The following is a 6000-nucleotide window of genomic DNA, read 5'->3' as shown; positions in this document are numbered from 1 at the left end:
GGTGTGGTGCTGAGAAGAATGTATATTCTGTTGATTTGGGGTGGAGAGTTCTGTAGATGTCTATTAGGTCTGCTTGGTGCAGAGCTGAGTTCAATTCCTGGATATCCTTGTTAACTTTCTGTCTCATTGATCTGTCTAATATTGACAGTGGGGTGTGAAAGTCTCCCATTATTATTGTGTGGGAGTTTAAGTCTCTTTGTAGGTCTTAAAGGACTTGCTTTATGAATGTGGGTGCTCCTCTATTGGGTGCATATATATTTAGGATAGTTAGCTCTTCTTGTTTAATTGATCCCTTTACCATTATGTAATGGCCTTGTCTCTTTTGATCTTTGTTGGTTTAATGTCTATTTTATTAGAGACTAGGATTGCAACCCCTGCCTTTTTTTGTTTTCCATTTGCTCGGTAGATCTTCCTACATCCCTTTATTTTGAGCCTATGTGTGTCTCTGTATGTGAGATGGGTTTCCTGAATACGACACCTTGATGGGTCTTGACTCTTTATCCAATTTGCCAGTCTGTGTCTTTTAATTGGAGCATTTAGCCCATTTACATTTAAGGTTAATACTGTTATGTGTGAATTTGATCCTATCATTATGATGTTAGCTGGTTATTTTGCTCGTTAGTTGATGCAGTTTCTTCCTAGCCTCGATGGTCTTTACAATTTGGCATGTTTTTGCTGTGGCTGGTACCAGTTGTTCCTTTCCATGTTTAGTGCTTCCTTCAGGAGCTCTTTTAGGGCAGGCCTGGTGGTAACAAAATCTCTCAGCATTTGCTTCTCTGTAAAGGATTTTATTTCTCCTTCACTTATGAAGCTTAGTTTGACTGGATATGAAATTCTGGGTTGAAAATTCTTTTCTTTAAGAATGTTGAATATTGGCCCCCACTCTCTTCTGGCTTGTAGAGTTTCTGCCGAGAGATCAGCTGTTAGTCTGATGGGCTTCCCATTGTGGGTAACCGGACCTTTCTCTCTGGCTGCCCTTAACATTTTTTCTTTGATTTCAACTTTGGTGAATCTGACAATTATGTGTCTTGGAGTTGCTCTTCTTGAGGAGTATCTTTGTGGCATTCTCTGTATTTCCTGAATTTGAATGTTGGCCTGCCTTGCTAGATTGGAGAAGTTCTCCTGGATAATATCCTGCAGAGTATTTTCCAACTTGGTTCCATTCTCCCCGTTACTTTCAGGTACACCAATCAGACGTAGATTTGGTCTTTTCACATAGTCCCATATTTCTTGGAAGCTTTGTTTGTTTCTTTTTATTCTTTTTTCTCTAAACTTCTCTTCTAGCTTCATTTCATTCATTTGATCTTTCATCACTGATACTCTTACTTCCAGTTGATCGAATTGGCTACTGAGGCTTGTGCATTCATCGCATAGTTCTCGTGCCTTGGTTTTCAGCTCCGTCAGGTCCTTTAAGGACTTCTCTGCATTGGTTATTCTAGTTAGCCATTCATCTAATTTTTTTTCAAGGTTTTTAACTTATTTGCCATGGGTTCGAACTTCCTCCTTTAGCTTGGAGTAGTTTGATTATCTGAAGCCTTCTTCTCTCAACTCATCAAAGTCATTCTCCATCCAGCTTTGTTCCATTGCTGGGGAAGAGCTGCATTCCTTTGGAGGAGGAGAGGTGCTCTGATTTTTAGAGTTTCCAGTTTTTCTGCTCTGTTTTTTCCACATCTTTGTAGTTTTATCTACCTTTGGTCTTTGATCATGGTGACGTACAGATGGGGTTTTGGTGTGGATGTCCTTTCTGTTTGTTAGTTTTCCTTCTAATAGTCAGGACCCTCAGCTGCAGGTCTATTGGAGTTTGCTGGAGGTCCACTCCAGACCCTCTTTGCCTGGGTATCAGCAGTGGAGGCTGCAGAGCAACGGATACTGGTGAGCAGCAAATGTTGTTGCCTGATCATACCTCTGGAAGTTTTGTCTCAGAGGAGTACCCAGCCAGATGAGTGTCAGTCTGCCCCTACTGGGGCGTGCCTCCCAGTTGGGCTATTTGGGGGTCGGGGACCCACTTGAGGAGGCAGTCTGTCCATTCTCAGATCTCCAGCTGTGTGCTGGAAGAACCACTACTCTCTTCAAAGTTGTCAGACAGGGACACTTAAGTCTGCAGGGGATTCTGCTGCCTTTTGTTTGTCTATGCCCTACCCCGAGAGGTAGAGTCTACAGAGGCAGGCAGTCCTCCTTGAGCTGTGGTGGGCTCCACCCAGTTCGAACTTCCTGGCCACTTTTTTACCTACTCAAGCCTCGGCAATGGTGGGCACCCTTCCCCCAGCCTCACTGCCGCCTTGCAGTTTGATCTCAGACTGCTGTGCTAGCAATGAACAAGGCTCCGTGGGTGTAGGACCCTCCCAGCCAGGCGCGGGATATAATCTCCTGGTGTGCTGTTTGCTAAGGCCATTGGAAAAGCACAGTATTAGGGTGGGAGTGACCTGATTTTCCAGGTGCCATCTGTCACCCCTTTCTTTGACTAGGAAAGGGAATTCCCTGACCCCTTGTGCTTCCCGGGTGAGGCGATGCCTCATCCTGCTTTGGCTCATGCTCGGTGCACTGCACCCACTGTCCTGCACCCACTTTCTGACACTCCCCAGTGAGATGAACCTGGTACCTCTGTTGGAAATGCAGAAATCAGCCATCTTCTGCGTCGCTCACACTGGGAGCTGTAGACTGGAGCTGTTCCTATTCGGCCATCTTGGCTCCACCCCTCTTTTTTTCTTTATTAGTCTAGCTAATGGTCTGTTTTATTAATCTTTTCAAAACAAACAGTTCATTGATTTTTTGAAAGGTTTTTCATGTCTCTATCTCCTTCAGGTCTGCTCTGATCTTAGTTATTTCTTGTCTTCTGCTAGCTTTTGAATTTGTTTGCTCTTGCTTCTCTAGTTCTTTTCATTTTGATGTTTGGGTGTCAATTTCAGATCTTTCTAGCTTTTGGATGTGGGCATTTAGTGCTACAAATTTCCCTCTTAACACTGCTTTAGCTATATACCAGAGATTCTGGCATGTTGTCTCTTTATTCTCATTGGTTTCAAATAACTTCTTTATTTATGCCTTAATATCATTATTTACCCAGTAGTCATTCAGGAGCAGGTTGTTCAATTTCCAGGTAGTTGTGTGGTTTTGAGTGACTCTCATAATCCTGAGTTCTAAGTTGATTGCACTGTGGCCTGAGAGACTGGTATGATTTCCATTCTTTTTTCTTTTCTTTTTTTTTTTTTTCAGATGGAGTCGCTCCTTTGCCCAGGCTGGAATGCAGTGGTGAGATCTCGGCTCACTGAAACCCCTGCCTCTTGGATTCAAACAATTCTGCTGCCTCAGCCTCCCGAGTAGCTGGGATTACAGGCATGCATCACCATGCCTGGCTAATTTTTGTATTTTTAGTAGAGGCGGGGTTTCACCATGTTGGCCAGGCTGGTCTCAAACTCCTGACCTTATGATCTGCCCACCTCAGCCTCCTAAAGTGCTGGGATTACAGGTGTGAGCCACTGTGCCTGGCCAATTTCCTTTCTTTTGCATTTGCTGAGGAGTGTTTTACTTCCAATTATGCAGTTGATTTTAGAATAAGTACTATGTGATGCTAAGAAAAATGTATATTCTGTTGATTTGAGGTGGAGAGTTCTGTAGATGTCTATTAGGTCTGTTTGGTGCAGAGCTGAGTTCAATATCCTTGTTAATTTTCTGTCTCATTGATCTGTCTTATATTGACAGTGTGATGTTAAAGTCTCCAACTATTATTGTGTGGGAGACCAAGTCTCTTTGTAAGTTGTTAAGAACTTGTTTAATGAATCTGGGTGCTCCTGTATTGGGTGCATATATATTCAGGATAGTTAGCTCTTCTCATTGCATTGATCTCTTTATGATTATTTAATGCTCTTCTTTGTCTTTTTTGATCTTTGTTGCTTTAAAGGCTGTTTTATCAGAGACTAGGATTGCAACCCTTGCTTTTTTTTTTTTTTTTTTTTTTTTGCTTTCCATTTGCTTGGTAAATATTTCTCTATCCCTTTATTTTGTGCCTATGTGTGTCTTGGCATGTGAGGTGGGTCTCCTGAATATAGCACACTGATGGGTCTTGACTCTTTATCCAATTTCCAATCTGTATCTTCTAATTGGGGCATGTAGCCCCTTTACATTTATGGTTAATGTTGTTATGTGTGAATTTGATTCTGTCATCATGATGCTAGCTGGTTATTTCGCACATTAGTTGAAGAAGTTGCTTCATAGTGTCATTGATCTTTATATTTTGGTGTGTTTTTGCAGTGGCTGGTACCGGTTTTTCCTTTCCATATTTACTGCTTCCTTCACGAGCTCTCGTAAGGCAGGCCTGATGGTGACAAAATCCCTCAGCATTTGCTTGTCTGTAAAATATTTTATTTTCCTTTCCTTATGAAGCTTAGTTTGGCTGGATATGAAATTCTGGGTTGAAAATTCTTTTCTTTAAGAATGTTGAATATTGGCCCCCACTCTCTTCTGTCTTGTAGGGTTTCTGCAGAGAGATTCGCTGTTAGTCCGATGGGCTTCCCTTTGTAGGTAACCTGACCTTTCTCTCTGGCTGCCCTTAACATTTTTCCTTCATTTCAACCTAGAGAATCTGAAGATTATGTGTCTTGGGATTGTTCTTCTTGAGGAGTATCTTTGTTGTGTTCTCTGTATTTCCTGAATTTGAATGTTGGCCTGTCTTGCTAGGTTGGGGAACTTCTGGATAATATCCTGAAATGTGTTTTCCAACTTGGTTCCATTCTCCCCATCACTTTCAGGTACACCAATCAAACGTAGGTTTCGTCTTTTCACATAGTCCCATATTTCTTGGAGACTTTGTTTGTTCCTTTTCATTCCTTTTTCTCTAATCTTGTCTTTACCCCTCATTTCACTAAGTTGATCTACAGTCTCTGATATCCTTTCTTCCACTTGATCAATTTGGCTAGTGATACTTGTGTATGCTTCATGAAGTTCTTGTGCTGTGTTTTTCAGCTCCATCAGGTCATTTATGTTCTTCTGTAAACTGGTTATTCTACTTAGCAATTCCTGTAACCTGTTATCAAGGTTCTTAGCTTCCTTGCATTGGGTTAGAACATGCTCCTTTAGCTCAGAGGAGTTTGTTTTTACCCACCTTCTGAAGCCTTCATTCATTCATCAATCACCTTCTCCATCCAGTTTTGTGCCCTTGCTGGAGAAGAGTTGTGATCATTTGGTGGAGAAGACGCATTTTGGTTTTTGGAATTTTCAGCATTTTTGCGTTAGTTTTTCCTCATCTTCGTGGATTTATCTACCTTTGATCTTTGAGGCTGATTTTTGGATGGGGTTTTTGTGTGGGGGTCCTTTTTGTTGATGTTGATGTTGTTTCTTTCTGTTTGTTAGTTTTCCTTCTAACAGTCAGGCCCCTCTTCTGCAGGTCTGCTGCAGTTTGTTGGCAGTCCACTCCAGACCCTGTTTGCCTGGGTATCACCAGTGGAGTCTGTAGAATAGCAAAAATTGCTGCCTGCTCCTTCCTCTAGAAGCTTTATCCCAGAGGGGCACTGGCCTGATGCCAGTCAGAGCTCTCCTGTATGAGGTGTCTGTCAACTCCTGTTGGGAGGTATCTCCCAGTCAGGAGGCACAGGGGATCAGGGACCCACTTGAGAAGGCACTCTGTCCCTCAGCAGAGCTCGAGCACTGTGCTAGGAGATCTTTCCTTATCAGGATCCACTGCTCTCTCCAGAGCTGGCAAGCAAGAATCTTTAAGTCCACTGAAGCTGCGCCCACAGCCTCCACTTCCCCCAGGTGCTCTGTCCCAGGGAGACGGGAGTTTTATCTATAAGCCCCTGACTGGGGTTGCTGCCTTTCTTTCAGAGATGCTCTGCCCTGTGAGGAAGAATCTAGAGAGGGAGTCTGGCCATAGTCGCTTTGCTGTGCTGTGGTGAATTCTGCCCAGTCCAAACTTCCTGGCTTCCTTAGCACTGTCAGGGGAAAATTGCCTACTCAAGCCTCAGTAATGGCAGACACCCCTCCCCCCACCAAGCTTGATTGTCCCAGATT

This window comes from Symphalangus syndactylus, chromosome 10 (assembly GCF_028878055.3).
Source record: "Symphalangus syndactylus isolate Jambi chromosome 10, NHGRI_mSymSyn1-v2.1_pri, whole genome shotgun sequence".
In the NCBI taxonomy this organism is placed as follows: domain Eukaryota; kingdom Metazoa; phylum Chordata; class Mammalia; order Primates; family Hylobatidae; genus Symphalangus; species Symphalangus syndactylus.
Note: the sequence above shows the minus strand (reverse complement) of the source record.